This window comes from Pongo abelii, chromosome 13 (genome assembly GCF_028885655.2).
Source record: "Pongo abelii isolate AG06213 chromosome 13, NHGRI_mPonAbe1-v2.0_pri, whole genome shotgun sequence".
Taxonomy (NCBI): domain Eukaryota; kingdom Metazoa; phylum Chordata; class Mammalia; order Primates; family Hominidae; genus Pongo; species Pongo abelii.
Genome location: NC_071998.2, coordinates 81,475,621 through 81,493,491, shown reverse-complemented (window position 1 = coordinate 81,493,491; position 17,871 = coordinate 81,475,621). Strand labels below are relative to the sequence as shown.

The 17,871-nt window shown below is 42.8% G+C and overlaps 1 pseudogene; it reads right to left on the bottom strand.

Annotated features, from left to right (window-relative positions):
• Positions 1-9,546: 9,546 nt before the first annotated feature.
• LOC100437415 (interleukin-6 receptor subunit alpha-like) lies at positions 9,547-17,385 on the bottom strand (annotated as a pseudogene).
• Positions 17,386-17,871: the final 486 nt, after the last annotated feature.

Here is a 17,871-nt window from a genome sequence, read left to right as displayed (position 1 = left end):
CGTTAAAAGTAAAAAGGAGAAGAAGAAGGAGAGGAAAAAAATCTTTTTTTTTTTTTTTTTTTTTTTTGAGATGGAGTCTCGCTCTGTCTCCCAGGCTGGAGTGCAGTGGCATGATCTCATCTCACTGCAATCTCCACCTCCTGGGTTCAAGCAATTCTCTGCCTCAGCCTCCCGAGTAGTTGGGATTACAGACACCCGCCACAACGCCTGGCTAATTTTTTGTATTTTTAGTAGAGACAGAGTTTCAACATCTTGGCCAGGCTGGTCTTGATCTCCTGACCTCGTGATCCACCCACCTCGGCTTCCCAAAGCCAAAATCTCATAGAATAATGTATTAGTCCATTTTCTCTTGCTTATAACTGAATACCTGAAATTGGTAGTTTATACAGAAAAGGCATTTGCTTCTTATGGAACCTGGGAAGTCCAAGATCAAGAGGGAGCATCTGGTGAGAGACTTCTTGCTGGTGGTGTCTCTCTGCAGAGTCCTGAGGCAGTGCAGGGCATCACATGGTGAGGGGGCGGAGTGTGCCAGCTGAGGCCTCTCTTCCTCTTCTTATAAATCTGCCAGTTCCCCTCCCACCATAACCCATTGACCTATTAACCCATGAGTGGAATAATTCTTTCATGAGGAAAGAGCTCTCATGACCCAATCACCTCTTAAATGTCCCACCTCTCAGTACTGCCACATTGGGAATAAAGTTTCAACATGAATTTCGGAGGAGACATTCAAACCACAGCAAATATATAGTGCTGAATTACCTTTGAATTACAAAAAGAAAAATGCAGTCAAAGAAGAACAGTTCCCTGGGGAAAAGTTAGAGCATGCTTTTGTGGGGGAAGAAAATCTCTGAATTAAGTTTCACTGGATTCCACCAGCTTGACTACTAATTGTGAGACATTCTGCAATCATTTGACAGAATTTTCTTGTCTACAAAATAAAAGGTGCCTGGGCAATCACCACGAGCCCTCCTGTCTCCAAAATTATAGCTTCCTGCCTCCAACAGCTCGACTTCTTCTCCCATAGCTTATGCTATATTTCCCTATAATTATCTGCTTCCTTCATCCTCCTGCCACAAAAATTAACATTTATGCTTTCTTTTGACACCACTCAAATATCACGCTGTCAAGGAAATTGTTGATTTCCTTCATAAAATGTAATACAGCTTGTGCCTATGTGTGCAGCACCCTTTATTTTAGGTAGCTGGTATGATCTTTCTCTGGACTCATGGTGATGGCATTTGGGTTAAAGGAAAGAGCATTTTTTTTTTTTGGTTAATAGTAAAAACAAAAACTTGTTTTTTACCCAAAATTCGAATCTCTTCCAGTTTAACTAGTATCTCACCAATAAATAGAAAAATACAATTTTAACTTGCTTGTCAAAGCTGTTGATTGCTTCTCTCCAAGTTTCCCATCTCCTTCCACCTTCCGAAGTGGCAAGAGAAGATTCCACAGCCCAGAAAGTGAGCCCTGAATGACAGGAGCTTCTGGATGACACCAGGGTTCTGGCCTGATAGAGCTGATAGTCTGCTCCCTGGGCAGCATGGACCAGACCACTGAAGTGCGATAAGACCATCTGCCCCTCTGGGTGCTGTGCTGGTCCCACTGATGAAGGGTATGACTCTGGGGAAGCATCCTCCACAGTGCAGCATGAGCCCAAATCTCACCTGATTCTCAGGTTCTCTTAGCTCTTTCTGGTCCCCTACCTACGGCCGCAAGAGGTGAAACAAAAACCCCCTCAGGTAACCAGTTTATTGAATGAAGAGGACTCAGATCAGGAAAATACCAGAGAAGCTTTACTGCGTCTAATCCCTGCATGCAAAATTCACTCTGTGAACCTGTTTCTTTTCTGCTTACCTCTCAATTAACATCTTGGATAGGTACCGTGGCTTTCTGGTGCCTTTGGTTATAGGAATAGTCTCATCTCAGTAATTGTGTTGGTCAGTCCAATGTAATAATCAAACTCCAATTATTATTACATTAAAATTGATTTGTGGCTGGGCATGGGGTGGCTCACGCCTGTAATCCCAGAACTTTGGGAGGCCGAGGTGGGCGGATCACAAGGTCAGCAGATCAAGACCATCCTGGCCAACATGGTGAATCCCTGTCTCTACTAAAAATACAAAAATTAGCTGGGTGTGGTGGCGCACACCTGTAGTTCCAGCTACTCAGGAGGCTGAGGCAGGAGAATTGCTTGAATCTGGGAGGTGGAGGCTGCAGTGAGCTGAGATCGTGCCACTGCACTCCAGCCTGGGCAACAGAGCGAGACTCCATCTCAAAAAAAAAAAAATGTTTTCTTTGCCAGCTTGGGCTTGTTTCAGGACTAGAAAGTTGCAAGGAAATTGAGACAAGTGTGGGTGGGTCCTTTTTTTCAACGCACTGTCTCCTGCAGGCTAGTGAGGCCCGAAATCAGAAAAGGAGCAGTTTGCTCCAAAGGTTGCTGTCTTTACTCTTGTGAGCTGGGCATCATCAGCCACAATCTCTGACCTCTGTGCTTTTTCCAGACAAGTCTCAGAAACCAGGTCTCATGGCTCTCAAGTTCCAGGAGGGACAGCCAGTGTCTCTCAGTGGTGTCTGGAAGCCCCCTTGCTTGATAGGAAGGGTGAATGCAAGCGCCCTCCTCATCCTTATGGAGAGTGCATAGTGGCACAGTGACAGCTTCTGAAGAATTATGCTTTACTATGCCAGCCTTTTTCATCATTTAGACCCTGCAAGTGGGTGACTGGCCGATCCTGACTCTCTTAGTTTCAAATTCACAAACCTTAGCTGGTTGTCCACAGTTAATGTAACTCCTTGCTTTAGTGTTTGGCATTGATTTCAATGTTCTAGACTGTGATGACTACTGTGGTACCACTAGCCACATGTTGCTTTTCCAAACTTAACATGCAGTTAGTCCTAACTGAGCTGTGCTGTCATTTAGAAAATACCAATTGTGATAATTTGGTAAGATAAAAATGTAAAAAATATCATCAATGCATTTTAGATTGGTTTTGTGTTAAAATAATAACACTTTGCATATATTAGATTAAATAAAATATAGCATTAAGATTACTTTCACCAGTTTCTGTCTATATTTTTAAAATATGACCACTAGGAAATTTGAAACTACCTATGTGGTGTGTTTATACTTGTATTGTGTGGGCAACTGCTTTATCAGATCCAGCCAGAGTCCCATTTAAACAGGAAATTTTATCACCCAACCACCTTGAGGATCAGGGGACTAGTTCAGCCTATCTGATTAAAATATCTGTTAGTAGGCTGGACGTGGTAGCTCATGCCTGTAATCCCAGCACTTTGGGAAGCCAAGGCAGGCGGATTATGAGGTCAGGAGTTTGAGACCAGCCTGACCAACATGGCGAAACCCTGTCTCTACTTAAAAAAAAAAAAAATACAAAAAATAGCTGGGCATAGAGGCAGGCGCCTGTAATCCCAGCTACTCAGGAAGCTGAGGTAGGAGAATCATTTGAACCCAGGAGGCTGAGGTTGCAGTGAGCCGAGATTGCACCATTGCACTCCAGCCTTTTTGCACCATTGACAAAGCGAGATGTCTCAAAAAAAAAAAAAAAATCCATCAGTAATTTCTAAACTACTTCCTGTGCTGACATCATGATGTTGTAGCACCAAGTTGAACTTCTATAGATGCTTACAAGTTTCAGGAACTCGCAACCAGGAAGGACCTTGGTAAACACCCTAGGTTTTGGTTGGAACTCAGAAGTCTCCACCTTAGGAGTGAGAATGCCCTGGAAACAGCCCTCTCCAAAGGTTCAGGTTCCTGAATTCCTGGTTCTCTAATTGGATGAAGGTGATGCAGGAGTGCTAATGTTTCTTTTTCTAGCTTCCTGACAGAAGCAATATCTTCCTGCAGGAAGATTTTATCTTCTAGAGACCAGAATGAGCACTACAATTTTCTATCACCATGTTTCTCTCTCAATCAAAAATAATTGGGCATTCAAGGAGAGAAAACCTGACCCGACCAGAAAAGAAAAGAAACAATGAAAAGAGATCCACAGAACATTCAGATGATGAAGTTACCAAGCAGGGACATTAAAACAAATATAATTAATATGTTGGAGGCAGTAAGAGACAGGATTGAATGCTTTAGCAGAGGACAAAATATAAAAAACTAGAATACACATACTGGAAATAAAAAATACAGCAGCTGAAACTGAGAGAAATTAGTGGGTGAGTTTAACAGCCATCAGAGAGAGATAAAGCGTGAACTAATGAAGTAGAAGGGAGATTTTTTTTTTCTCTGCCATTTTGTCAGAAAATGAAGTCATTACCGGAGATTTCTTTTTTTTAAACTGGAAGCTTTATACCAAAATATGCTTTATACTGAAATATACCAAAAGGATATACTTTCTCCCCTCTGTTGTGTCAAAAAAGTTCTATTTTTTCTCATAATAGGTCCTCATACATGTGCTATCGTGTTCTTACTAAGTATTTGATAGGATTTTTGCTATTTGCTATCATGAATGGGACATTCTTAGTAAATTATTCTAAGTTGTATTCAATTGATTCTCTTGAACTGTTAAAGTACAGTCTTGGCTGCAAATCAGGATATGTAGTCTTGTTCTTTCCAATACACATAACTGTTTCTTAATTTACAGATATGATCGCATTTCTAGATTAAACACTTGTGGTCAATATTTTTTAAATAATTATTAAATTTGATATCTGCTGCAGATTTTGGTATATACATTTTATTGGGTGCAGAGGTTTTATTTTATCCTGGATTTCCTTGTTTGATTGTATAACAATAAGAATCGATGTCAAATTTTACCCATTGCTTTCTTTTCAGGAGATTTTTTAAGATGTTCTAATTGCTTAATGTAGTGGATTTTATCAATACACTTTCTAATAATGAGCCATTTTCTGTTCCCAAGATAGTCCTTTAGGTCATGAGATATGATTGTTTCACTATGCTGCTGTTTTTTTCTTGTAGTTGCATCTATGGTAGTATTATTGCATCTATTTTAAGAAGTAGAGTTTGTCTACAGGTTTTGTTTTGTGTGCTATTCTCGTCTACTTTTGATATCCAAATTATGATAGCCTCATAGAATAATGAACTTGAAATCTTTCCTCTCTCTGGAGAAAATCTGGAAGAAACAGAAGCCAACATTAAAATCATGTGTGCTGGATCTCTAAAAAGCATAACTTTCACATGACTCTCTTCTTCTTTTTCATTTTTCTATCTTAAAAATCCTCTCTAGCTTTCTATAACTTCTTAATGCTAATGTTGCCAATTTAACCATCTTTAGGAAATAACTCATTTCATTTCAGTTTTCAAATACATTGGCAAACACTTCAATATCCTTCCCCAAATTTGTAAACATTATATATCTGTAATGTAATGTATGCATGCGTTGAGAGATTAGATTTACTGAAATCTAAGTTGCTCTTGCTTAAAAGACATATAATTATTTTACAAATTACAAAGAAATAATAAAAGCTGCTGGCTACCAGTTTACCTATAACAAATGCATTTTTGATCATTTAGAATATTTACTTTAAAATATTTGATAGAGATCTTTTACTTAGTCTTCTTTAGATGTGTAGAGTTCTGGTGCAATGGTATGGTTATACACACATAAAAGAGAAAATATGCTGGTTAAAATGTCCCTAACCTGCCCTTACAGCAGGGGCCTCTGCTCTGAATTACTTCTGGAGCTGCCTCCTCCATTATCTCCCCAGCTCTTCTCTTGGCTCCATCCCTCCCCTCCTCTGGAACTTCTCTCCGCCACGACCGGGCTTTTCTCAGGACATCTGGTGCTGGGGTCCAGAGTCCCACAGGCACTGTGTCCCAGGGCAGATGTGCCGAGTCCCAGGAGGAAAACTTCAAAGCTCCGTTTTTTATGTTTCTCTCCTATGAGGGTCTGGCTGCCAAAGTCACCAGCCCTACGCAAGCAAGCTGAAGACAGAATCAGTCACCTCAAGGGATTCTCACAGTGTCCTTTCAGGTTTGGTGTTTTCCCTGATAGGGAGGGAACCACGAGTCAGGCTCCTTTAGAGGCTTTTCACAAAGCCTCTCCTATGATAACCTTTGGTTTTATAGAAGCAACTTCGAATTGTAAAATGGTGGAGTTAAAATAACAAGCAACTTTAAAAGGCAGTAAAATACCAAGATTATACCCTTAATGGAAGTGGCAGACCTAATTTTGAGGACTACTTTAAAGAAGGGTTATTTTGTTCTCAACAGATAACATGGAGACAGAGTAATACTTTCTTAATGTGCAATGACTCAAATTTATTGCTGGAGAAAAAGCACCATCTTAAACATTGATCTGAAGCATCTTATCTCACATGCTGGAGGTCTCGGAGTTGTGTGACTTCTGTTGTTCTATGTAATTACTGACATGGCTTGAGGGGAAAGTGGGACTGCTCTAGTGGGGAGAACAGATGCAGAACCTGTTCTGGAGAACCTCACATACATTGAAGGTGCTGCTTTAAGAAAGTCCTGGCTGGGCGCTGTGGCTCACGTCTGTAATCCCAGCATTTTGGGAGGCCGAGGCGGGTGGATCATTTGAGGTCAGAGTTTGAGACCAGCCTGGCCAACATGGTGAAACTCTGTCTCTACTAAAAATATAAAAAATTAGCCAGATGTGGTGGCGGGTGCCTGTAATCCCAGCTATTCAGGAGGCTGAGGCAGGAGAATTGCTCGAACCCAGGAGGCAGAGTGAGCTGAGCTAGTGAGCTGAGATAGTGCCATTGCACTCCAGCCTGGGTGAGAAGAGCAAAACCATCTCAAAAATTTAAAAAAAAAAAAGGAAAGAAAGAAAAGAAATGAAAGTCCTATGCTGAATGCCAGGAAAAGGAACCAGCACTGAGAAGTGCTAGCATGAGCCATAGGAGGCAGTCAAAGCCTAATGTTTGACTGCCAGTGAGGATAACAGCAGTACTGATTTTAGAGGATAATTTAGAGCATTAAATTAGGCTAATGTAAAATTGTCAGCTTGTCTGTTTCAATATTTTCATGCTCTTCTCATGTTTTGTTTTGTCTTGACTTATGCACTGATCACCCCCCCATGACAGGGGTGGGAATACACTACTGTCAGTTTATAAAGATGAAGGAAAGCCAAATACCATCTGTGTCAATCCTACCAAGCTGAAAGGTTGCAGGATGGGGTGGTTGTGCCTACAGAGGAGAGCCTAGGGCATCAAGAAATCATAGCCAATCACTTCTCCCCACACTATGAAGTGCTTAGCTATGGGAGAGGCATTGGGTAACAGTCCAATACATGTTTGCTGCATTGCTGTGTTGTTATTGTCATGAATGTTTGCTAATGTATAACAGCTACATCCCTTTGATATCAGCTTATATTAAACCCACAATTACCCTAACAAGTTCTCACGTAATTTTGGGAACAGTGTTAAACATCTGGTTCCAGGGACCTAAATAATATGATTATCTCCTCATCTTTATAAATGGAGACCAACAGTTTCTAAAGATTTTGTATCCCTCAAAGCAAATTCCTTCAGTTTTCTTAATGCAGAGGAGTAACGAAAACAATCTCTTAGGAGTTTAGAAACAGGGAGCTTATGTTTATTTATGTATTTATTTACTTATTTATTTTTTTGAGACAAGGTCTCATTCTGTTGCCTTGGCTGGAATGTAAGGACATAATCATGACTCACTGTAGCCTTGAACTCCTGGGCTCAACAGATTCTCCCATCTCAGCCTCAGAGTAACTGGGATTATAAGTGCACATCACCATGCCCAGTTAATTTGTAAACATTTTTCTTTTTGTAGGGACGAGGTCTCACTATATCAATCAGGCTAGTTTCAAACTCCTGTCCTCAAGTGATCCTCTCACCTCAGCCTCCCAAAGTGCTGGGATGACAGATGTGAGCCATCTCACCCAGACAATCTTTATTTTTCATTTAGCTTTAAAAAAAAAAAAAGCTCACGCTTGCTTGAATTTTGTTAACTTGATAAGTTGCCTCAAGCAGCAACAGAGTCTAAAATGTACAGACAAACCCAGCAATGAAAATCACTGCTTGAGGAAGATTGTAACAGCTTGAACCTGGCAAACGGTAAATAAGACTGGGTCATTTTCATCCTTTTACACCCGTCTGGTGGTGGTGGTTAGTTTTCTAAAATGGTAGAGTACACCAAAGTTTCTGTGGTCTGGTAAATTTTGGTTCTGTGGTTACACGACTGATTTTAATCACATCTCTACTCTGGGATACCCCAATACTTGAGGGTTAACTGTCTGGGTACCCAGTAATATCACTGAATCTTCAAATCCTGGACAGAAAACTCAGATGAAGTGGTTAGTCACCGTGTCATGGCTGGACAGTTAATGGGTGCTTCATACTAGCTGAGCTGAATCCAAGTCAAAGACCCAACCAAAAGGGGAGGGCACAGAAGTAAGGGCCTTTTTTTCTTCTTTTTTTTTTTTTTTAATGAATAAAACCATCAGACCCTGAGATACTGTATTATTCACTCACCCACCCACCAGTTGTTTTTTAAGTGTGGGGAAGAAAGGCAGAAAGAGGTTCTTCTCTGGTCTAGGTGGTTTAAGTAAAAGCCATCCTCAGGCCCAGAAAAACAGAATTGCAAAGGCACTTAGGTTTCAGAATTTGAGCTGGAAGATGTAACCGCACAGGGGGCCAGGAGCAAGGTGACTGAGGGAGGCTTTGGCTGGAAATGCATCCCACCTGCCCAATGGTGCAGCTTGTGCACAAGTGTTGGGGGTGGGCAGCCAGCAGCTTCTTCTTCACACAGAGGCCCCCCTCCCAGCTGCCTGGCTCTGCCTGCCTGAGTGTCCACCAGCGCGTTGATACAACTCTCTTCATGGTGGCCTGAGCTCACTCTAACCCTCTTGAGCAGGGCATTTGGGAAAGCAGGTTTAAAAACTCAACCACTTCTTCCTTCTGAATGGCTGCAGCAGCCCGATTTTCATCTGGCCTAGAACATTCTGCCAGGCTCTTCCACAACAGTGAAGCCAAAGGCCCCATGCTCCGAGATGAGCTGGCAGGGCAGTGAGAGGCAGCTTCTGCTGAGCCTGTTTGCACTCCGTCATCCACATGGTGCAGCATGCCTGATACCTGTGAAAGGAAAATAAGAGCTCAGGACCCCAGTTCACAGTGCCAAAAGGAAAAACATGAGCAGAAAGCTGAGGCATGCAAGAAGCTGCCTTTCCTTTTGTTCCTCAGCAGACAGCTACAGATCAAGGTAAAACATCTCCACAGGTAGCTGCTCTATGTTCACCATATCTTATGTAAAGTGCTGACTTACTGAGCTCAAGATTAATATGTCATGGACTATTTTTCTGCCTGCTCCTTTTCTCTTGCCACATGTGAATTCTGTTATGTGACCATACCCTCCCTCTTCCCCCTCCAGCCTGCTTGTCCCCTTTTAAATACTCAAAAGCCCTCAAAAGCATCTTTGGAAGAAGACGTAGACCAAACTGTTCCTATGATTCCGTGTTTGTTTCTTCCAGGCGTGTTCTTAACATTGGCAAAATACACTTTTAAACTGATTGGGAGCTGTCTCAGATACTTTTTTGGTTTACGCACCCAACCTGCGAGGTGCCACCTGGCCTGCTATATGGGGAAGAAGTAGTCTCTATTGCTGATGTCATAAGGCCTCCACGGGTCCCTGGCATCTGGTCAGCCGTGGCTGGGGGTGGTGTCCATTCCAAGGCTGCTGGGGGACACTGAAGGGAGATGAGAGGAACAAGCACTGGGGTGGTTCTAGGTCTCTCTGGGACCAGCCACCCCAAAGAACACAACCAGTGCATGCTGATCTTATCTTCTTTCAGACCCTGCAACTTCCATGTCTTCTTTAACCCAGGAAGCTTGTTGCATTTGCAGAATCTCTGGGGAGAATATTATCATCATCTTTATTAGTAGTAGGTGTTTGCGTGGAGGTGGTCTCAGCTGGAGGACTCCTGGAGTCTGCCCAAAGGGTTCCCATGACCTCTTGGCTCCACTTACTTCACAAGCCTTGCCCCAGCTCCTCCTGGGCCTGAAGCTGTGTCTGGTGCCTCATGCCTTTCCAGGTGTTGTGAATGACACAGTGATGTTGGAGATCCTTGGCCATCCATGTTATGAACATCTTTGACTATTTAGCCAGGTATCAAAGCTCAAACCATAGTCTGTAGAAATATAAGTTCCAGGAGTGGGGGTCTTGCTAGGTGACGTTGAGCCAGCACGGCTTTCTGGCCACAGTAATGACTGTGATGTTGAAAGGTGGGTCGGACCACAGGATTCCATAACCCTCCAATATTTGGGTTTTGCTGAACTTGCTCCCAGCACTGTTGGTGACACACGGGGACACTGTATGGAAAGAGTAATCTCCCTCTGGCACTGCCAACTGGCAGAACTTCTGGGACTCCTGAGAATACTGGCACGGCTCCTGGAAGAGTTCTGCCTGACAGTTCTGAAACTTCCTCACCAATAGCACAGCTTTGACTCAGAACCTTGACTCCAAGGACTCTATTCACAACCAATGTCACTGAGGGGGCTCTTCCAGAAGCAGGAGAGCTGGGGCTCCTCAGGAGAAACATCCACCAACAAAGCACAGACCTGCTGGGCAGCCAGCCCGGCAGCAAGAATAGTTTCCAGAGTCGCAGAGCTGCGCCGACCTCAGAAGCAGCCTCCTTCCCACGCCAGCCCATCTGCTGGGGCGTGAGCCTGCGCCGGGAGTCCTGTGCAACCAGTGGACAGCGGCATGATTTTCAGGTTCTCCCTCTGGACAGGTCAGGGGAATGCAGTATCCTGGTCAGCACATCACTCACTACCTCCAGCGCAGGGCAGCCTCCTGGGCCAGCACTGCCCGCAGTGTGGCCAGCAGCACTCAGCTGATGGCCACAGCATGCTTCCTCCTTGGCTAATGCCCAGTGGTCCCAGAGAGGTGGATGGACTGGTGGGAACCAGGAGGCAGAGGCAGGGTGACAGGTGGGCAGGTGGGCTCAGGACAGGGGGCAGCCTCTATGCGGCTCCCTCTGGCCCTGCCCAGCCTGGCTCAGTAGGGGTCAGTGTGGTTTCCCACTCCCATAACTTGGAGCAGTGACAGGTACTGACAATGCAGGAAAACATCTTGAAATTCACTTTGTAAAGTGACTTGGCTAGACCAATTTATTTTCCCATCAATAGTGTAAAAGAGGACCTGTTTCTTCCCGGTCTTGACCTATTAGTGAGATATGAAATTTTGAATTTTTGCCAGTCTTACAGGTATAATTTTAATTTGCATTATTTTATAATGATATTCTAGTATTTTCTGAACAATCTAAGTTCTTCATTTAATGAAGTAGAACATTTTAAATATTTTTATGAGTTCGTAAAATTTGAGTCTTGTTTAAAGAGATTTCTCATCCCCAAGCTGATACAGATAACTTCCATCATCATCTAATAGTTTATAATTTTGCCTGTTATAATTGCTTACAATACTTTTATACTTTTTTACCTTGCTTTTTAGTTAACGTTCGAGGCTCCTTTCAATGTTCTCAACTCTTCAAACACGGTGTTCTTTCTGGAAAAGGTATCATTCTATTTTAAATTTTATCAGTTTTCTGCCTGCAGTTGGGAATACCATGCTGAGTGCTCTGCCTGGTAAAGTCAATGTATATTATACTCTTTGGCACAGCTATAAGATCATTGCATAACAAAGACATGCTTTGCCTTCTAATCTCATAACAAAATGACCTACACTCCACTCTGGCTTGAAAGTGTGACTTTTGGAGTCTGCTTTTCTCCTCCTCTCTTGGCAAATGTAAGAAGATGCACTGAAATTAAATGACTAAAATGACATAGTATGGCATTGCAAGCAGCGCTGGAAGGCCGTCACTGCAATTTGTAGTGCACCAGAGTGCAAGGCAAGGAGAACGCACATCTGGTCTTGGCCACAGCTGCTCAGCCCTGTTGTTGGCGTTGCCCTGGGCGAGCATCCATGAACAGTACACAAGTGAATGAACAAGACTCTGTGTGCCAATAAAACTTTACTTATCGACACCAAATTTGAATTCCACGTAATTCTCACACGTCATAAAATGTTATTCTCATTTTGATTTTTTAAAAAAACCATTTGAAAATGCACAAATGGTTCTTCGCTGGGGAGGATACAAAAGCAGGCAATCGCGCTATAGTTTGCCAACCTCTGCTGTAGGATAGCTTTTCCTACAAGAGATTTGTGCAATTATGCCTACATCAATTATAAAGTATATTATGCTTTTTATACTAAGTGCAACTTCATTAATTCATTGGATAAAAATGTGTTCAGTGTCTGGCAAACGACAAGGAATAGACCAGGCGTAGGGATACTGCAGGAGTGAGGCGCTCAGCGTGGCTGCCTTCACGAGGCTTTCAATCCACACTCAGTGGTATTTATGCATAAAGTTCCAGAAATAAATGATTTATCTTTGGACTTCCGCTGAAATTAGTGGGTAAAATCAACAAATAGCCATTTCCAAAATGGTACGTTAAATATTGAGATAGAGGTAAGCACCACACCTTATATAAGCACATGAGAAAAATTCTAACTTAGAATGAGATAATAGAACCGTGAACATTTTTCTTAGAACTGAATATTGAGATGCCTCTTGAAGTATAAGAAATATGTGTCAAGTAATGGAGGAAGGAGCATGGTAGGAAGTAGTGTTTGTAAAGAGAGATCAAACAGATAACAATATCAACCTAAATGTGGGATTGTAACATCCATTTTCTTATGGGATTCCTCAGGATCAAGTGCAAGTTCAGTCAGAACCCCAGTCTCTGGTTACATTTCTTTTCCAAGGAGATGGGGCAGCTCTGAGGACGGATGATTTTAGACCACAGAGTAGGATAAATATCTAAGACTTATTAGGAAGAATAGAAATAAAATAATGTGTTTTGGGTGTGGGGTTGGAGGTTCTGATTATTATTATTATTATTATTATTATTTTGAGACAGAGTCTCGCTCTGTCACCCAGTGCAATGGCACAACCTCGGCTCACTGCAACCTCTGCCTCCCAGGTTCAAGCGATTCTCCTGCCTCAGCCTCCCGAGTAGCTGGGATTACAGCGCCACCACACCTGGCTAATTTTTGTGTTTTTGTAGAGATGGGGTTTTACCATGTTGGGCAGGCTGGTCTTGAACTCCTGACCTCAAGTGATCCACTCGCCTTGGCCTCCCAAAGTGCTGGGATTACAGGCGTGAGCCACCGCGCCCGGCAGGTTCTGATTATCTTAAGCACTGTCCTGCCTCCTGCTGCTTTATTACCTCAACAAGCCACCTCGTTGCTGACAGATGGTGACAGAGCAGTTTGGATTACAGAACAAGTGGTAAGGAGGGCAGTTTGTAGCAAGTAGAGTTGTGTATAGCAAGTACAGTGAGTTGTATGTAGCTCATTTTCAAAATAGCTCTCAGACTATTGATGAGAAAATGTACATCAATTTTGATACCTAAGTTTATTTTTGTTGCAGGAAAACAGTCACAAAATAATCAAATTATATACAACTTTAAGCCACCGTATTATTTTAGTTAATCTGGAATGTCAAATGGTTTGCTGAGGGTAAATATTAGCATTCCTACGGACTGTATGTTTGGACTTTTATCACTATAAAATTAGAGACATTCTTCCAAAGTGAATCCATGCATTTGTTATTATTTAGGATTAAAATGATGAAGGGCAATGATTTCTTGGTGTAATTACTCTGAGTAAATAATTGATAAAATAGCATATATCTTGAAGGATATTAAGGAAGATGCCTTCCAGACTCTATTTTCATAATGGCTAAAATATTGGTAAATGCAAGGACTTCCCAATAAGTGAGTTGTAAAGTTGAGACTCAAATGTTATAACATTGCCCAATGCTTAAGAATACCACAAATATTTTGAAAGAGATATATTTGAAGAATGGTCTCCAAATCTAGCAATTCTCATAACTGTTTTACATGACTCTCTTTTCAGACTGAAATTTATTAGACCCTCCTCTGGTCTAGTTATAAACGCCGTAAGTTGATAGGAATACAGTGGACACAAATGAGTTGCAGGCATGGTGGGCTGGAAACAGCCGTCCCTTGCATACTGGAAGCACCTTGTGTGCATGCACTGTGCTTCTGAAGGGTCTTCCTGCCCCACAGTGGCCCACGTCCTGGGCTTTCCTTTATTGAATGGGCATTGCACCCTGCCTTATGTGGGATTTGCACTGCCATTGGCTGCTCATGGAGGAGATAAGAGGTTTAACAACAGGGCTGGGTGATCTGACCCTAGTCTTTTTGTTCCCAATGTCTCAAACAGTTTTTGCATGTGCTGTGTTTACTAACTCCAATTGTATTTTGCCCAGATTATTTTCCTCTTAGTCTTTTCAATCCATCTGTGTTTTGTAAGCAAATGGTTTTGGTTTGTTTCTCCTTAACATTTGTCAAAGTGTGGGTTTGGTATCTGTGCAGTGTTTGATGTTTGAGAGCACCCTGGAATCCTTTGCTAACAATAAGAATTCACATGTTGATGAGGGTAAGCCAGGTCACTAAGGAAGTGTTTTTGCATTTTGCGCTGATTTCAGCCAAGCTTCCTCTTGCCTTGCTGCTTTGCACACACACCAAGCACAGTATTGCTCAACGGCCCAGCAGGGCCCAGCCATGCATTCTGTGATGGGCTCCTGTGCTTCATCTCTCTTTACCCCATAAGTCATTCTAGCCCATATGGTACTGGGGTGGCAGCCTGGCCCAGCGGGGATGTGCCTTCTCATCCTGTCCCTAGAGTCTTCAGTCAGGGTGGGAGGGGTGGTCTTTTGAGAGCAAAGCCTGTCACTCCCTGTCCTGGATAAAGAAAGGTAATTAATTTTCAACTAAATTAATTAGGCTGATTTTCTTATTGTGATATGCTATAATTAGAGGGCTGTCTCTTGTCTTAGAAAAGAAAGGAGGCCAAAACTAATCATTCAGATTTAGAATCATGTTTTTTGAACCCAAAGGATTCAACATTGCTTATGTAAGAGTCAGTTCTAGGAGGCTGTCAGACAGCAATAAACTGACCTACTTGATTAACACACTCACACACACACACCACATATTTCCTTGTTAGGAAAGGAAAGACTGGCTGGGCATGATGGCTCACCCCTGTAATCCCAGCACTTTGGGAGGTGGAGGCAGGTAGACCACAGGAAGCCAGGAGATCAAGACCAGCCTGGTCAACATGATGAAACCCCGTTTCTACTAAAAATGCAAAAATTAGTGGGACATGGTGGGGCAAGCCTGCAATCCTAGCTACTCAAGAGGCTGAGGCACGAGAATTGTTTGAACTCAGGAGGCAGAGGTTGCAGTGAGGCAAGATTGAGCCACTGCCCTCCATCCTGGGCAACAGAGCAAGACTGCATCTCAAAAAAAAAGAAAGAGAAAGAAAAGGAAAGGAAGAGAAAGAGAGAAAGAGAAAGAAAGAAAGAAAAAGAAGGAAAGAAAAAATAAAGGAAGGAAGGAAAAGGGAGAGAGAAAGAAAGAGAGAGAGAGAAAGAGAGAGGGAGAGAAGGAAGGAGGAAAAGAGGGAGCGATGAAAGGAGGAAGGAAGGAGAGGGAAAGAAAAGGAGGGAAGGAAGGAAGGAGAGAGAAAAGGAGGGAAGGAAGGAAGGAGAGAGAAAAGGAGGGAAGGAAGGAAGGAAAAAGAAAGAAAAGGAGGGAAGGAAGGAAGGGCTATTGGCATCATATGGAAAAATGTTATAAATGTTCTGCCAACTTTCATCTTGGGCTTACTGAGAAATTCTAAAGAAAGTGCTTGCATTAACTCACCTCTATTTTTGTGTGTAGTGTGCAGTGTGTGTTAACCACTTTAGATAGAATGGGCTAGATAGAGTCTGTAATACTCATTAATTTTCTGCTTATAACTCCACTGAGTCCCATCACGGGTTCCTAAAATTATACCTGAGATACAAGGAGAAAGGCCCCAGAAGTTACCATTATTCAACCCTGCTGGCTAATAGGTGAGAAAATGACACCTAGAAAAGTTGAGGTCTTTATCCAGAGACACAGTTTGCAGTAAAGCTCAAACTAGAGCAGGTCTCCTGTGTTCCTGTATCCTTTCCATTACAGATATGATGTCAATGACTGTCTACACTCAGTAATCTTTTGGGGAGGAAGAGGAAAGGCGGTATCTTGATAAATCCTAGAATCATCAATGAAACTTTAATTTTATTTATTTATTTATTTTGAGATGGAGTCTCACTCTGTTGCTTAGGCTGGAGTGCAGTGGTGAGATCTCAGCTCCCTGCAACCTCTGCCTCCTGGGTTCAAGCGATTCTCGTGCCTCAGCCTCCCAAGTAGCTGGGACTACAGGCGTGTGCCACCACGCTCGGCTTATTTTTTGTCTTTTTGGTAGATGCAGGGTTTCACCGTGTTAGCCAGGATGACCTCGATCTGACCTCGTGATCCACCTGCCTCGGCCTCCCAGAGTGCTGGGATTACAGGCGTGAGCCACCGTGCCCAGCTTACCAGTGAATCTTTTTCCAGGTCGTCGGAGCTGTCTCTTCCCTCCCCCAACCCTGACTGCTCTCCTCTGCCCCTGTAGTCTTCTACAAGGTTATTTCTAGATGAAATTCATGTAGATGAAACTGATGGTCAAACTTAAAGCAATGCTTATGTCAAGATGGCAGCAGTCCTCTCCTGCAGTTTGGTTTCTATCTTGATGAGTGAGGGTGTCTCTCTACTAGCTGTCAGGGTGCATCTGCTCCTTGCTGTGGATAGATTGCTTTGCCCAAGATGTGGAAATGAAATCAGAAGGAAAAAAACATGAAGACACCAAGACTAAACTGAAAACCCCAACAGCAGTTTCAGGAGTCCACAACCATCCCGTTTTGATCTGTAATCAGCTCAAGTTGACACGTGCCTCCAGTTGGACCTGATTCTTTTCCAGCCAAGAAAATGTCTACAGATTGCATTTGTGCTGTTGGAACTCACTGCTGTGGAGGGGGCCATGGTCCAGCCCTGATTCAGCTTTGTGGTGGAAAGAAACCTGACCCTACGCTTTCATTTTCTCTCACCCATCACCAGAGGCACACTTGTCAGCCTTTGCAACAGAGCCACACAAAAGGGGTCAGGCCGGCCTGGTCTCAGAGAGGAGCATCTGGAACCAGCCTTTGGGCTTTCTCATGCGGAAGTCTGGCCTCATGCAGGCAATTACTTTTTATTACTTGTCAAAACCTCCGTAAGGCCAGTGGTTCCTTCTCTTTTTATGTAGCTTTTCTGTTTTGAAATAATTTCAAATTTACAAAAGAGTTACAAGATAGTGCTGAGAATTTCTGGTCCTTCCCAAGCTCCCTCTAATGTCAACATCTCACAAAACCACGGTGCACTCATCATTGGTACAACACAATTCACTAAGCTACAGACTATTCAGATTTCACCAGATTTTTGCTCTGGCCTTTTCCTCTTCCGGAGTCCCATCCAGAATATTACACCACATTTAGTCGTCATGTCTCTTTAGTCACTTGGAATTGGTGACAGTTCCTCAGGGGTTTTTATGACCTTGATACTTTTGAATAATACTCATCAAGTATTTTGTAGACTTTCCCTCATATTGGGGTTGTCTGTTGTTTTCTCATGGTGCCACAGAAGTCGTGAAACTTGAGGGAGAATTCCACAGGGGGGCTGTGTCTGTCTGCCTCTTCTCATCATACATGAAGGGGAGAATGATATCAACCACCTGTGATGTTAATATCATGTTCACCCCTTCACTTGTTTGCCTGTTCACCCTCATCACTTGGTTAAGGTGGTGTCAGCCACTTAAAAGTCAGTATTCTCCACTGAAAAGTCACTATTTTTCCCTTACCATGCTTTGTTCCTTAGGAGAGGGCAACTAAGTTTCAGTTCCAGAAAAGAAGAATGCCAAAGTATTTGTGGAGATATTTTCAAACTACCACAGTAATTAGGAAATATTTGGGGGTAAATACTCTGAGACTG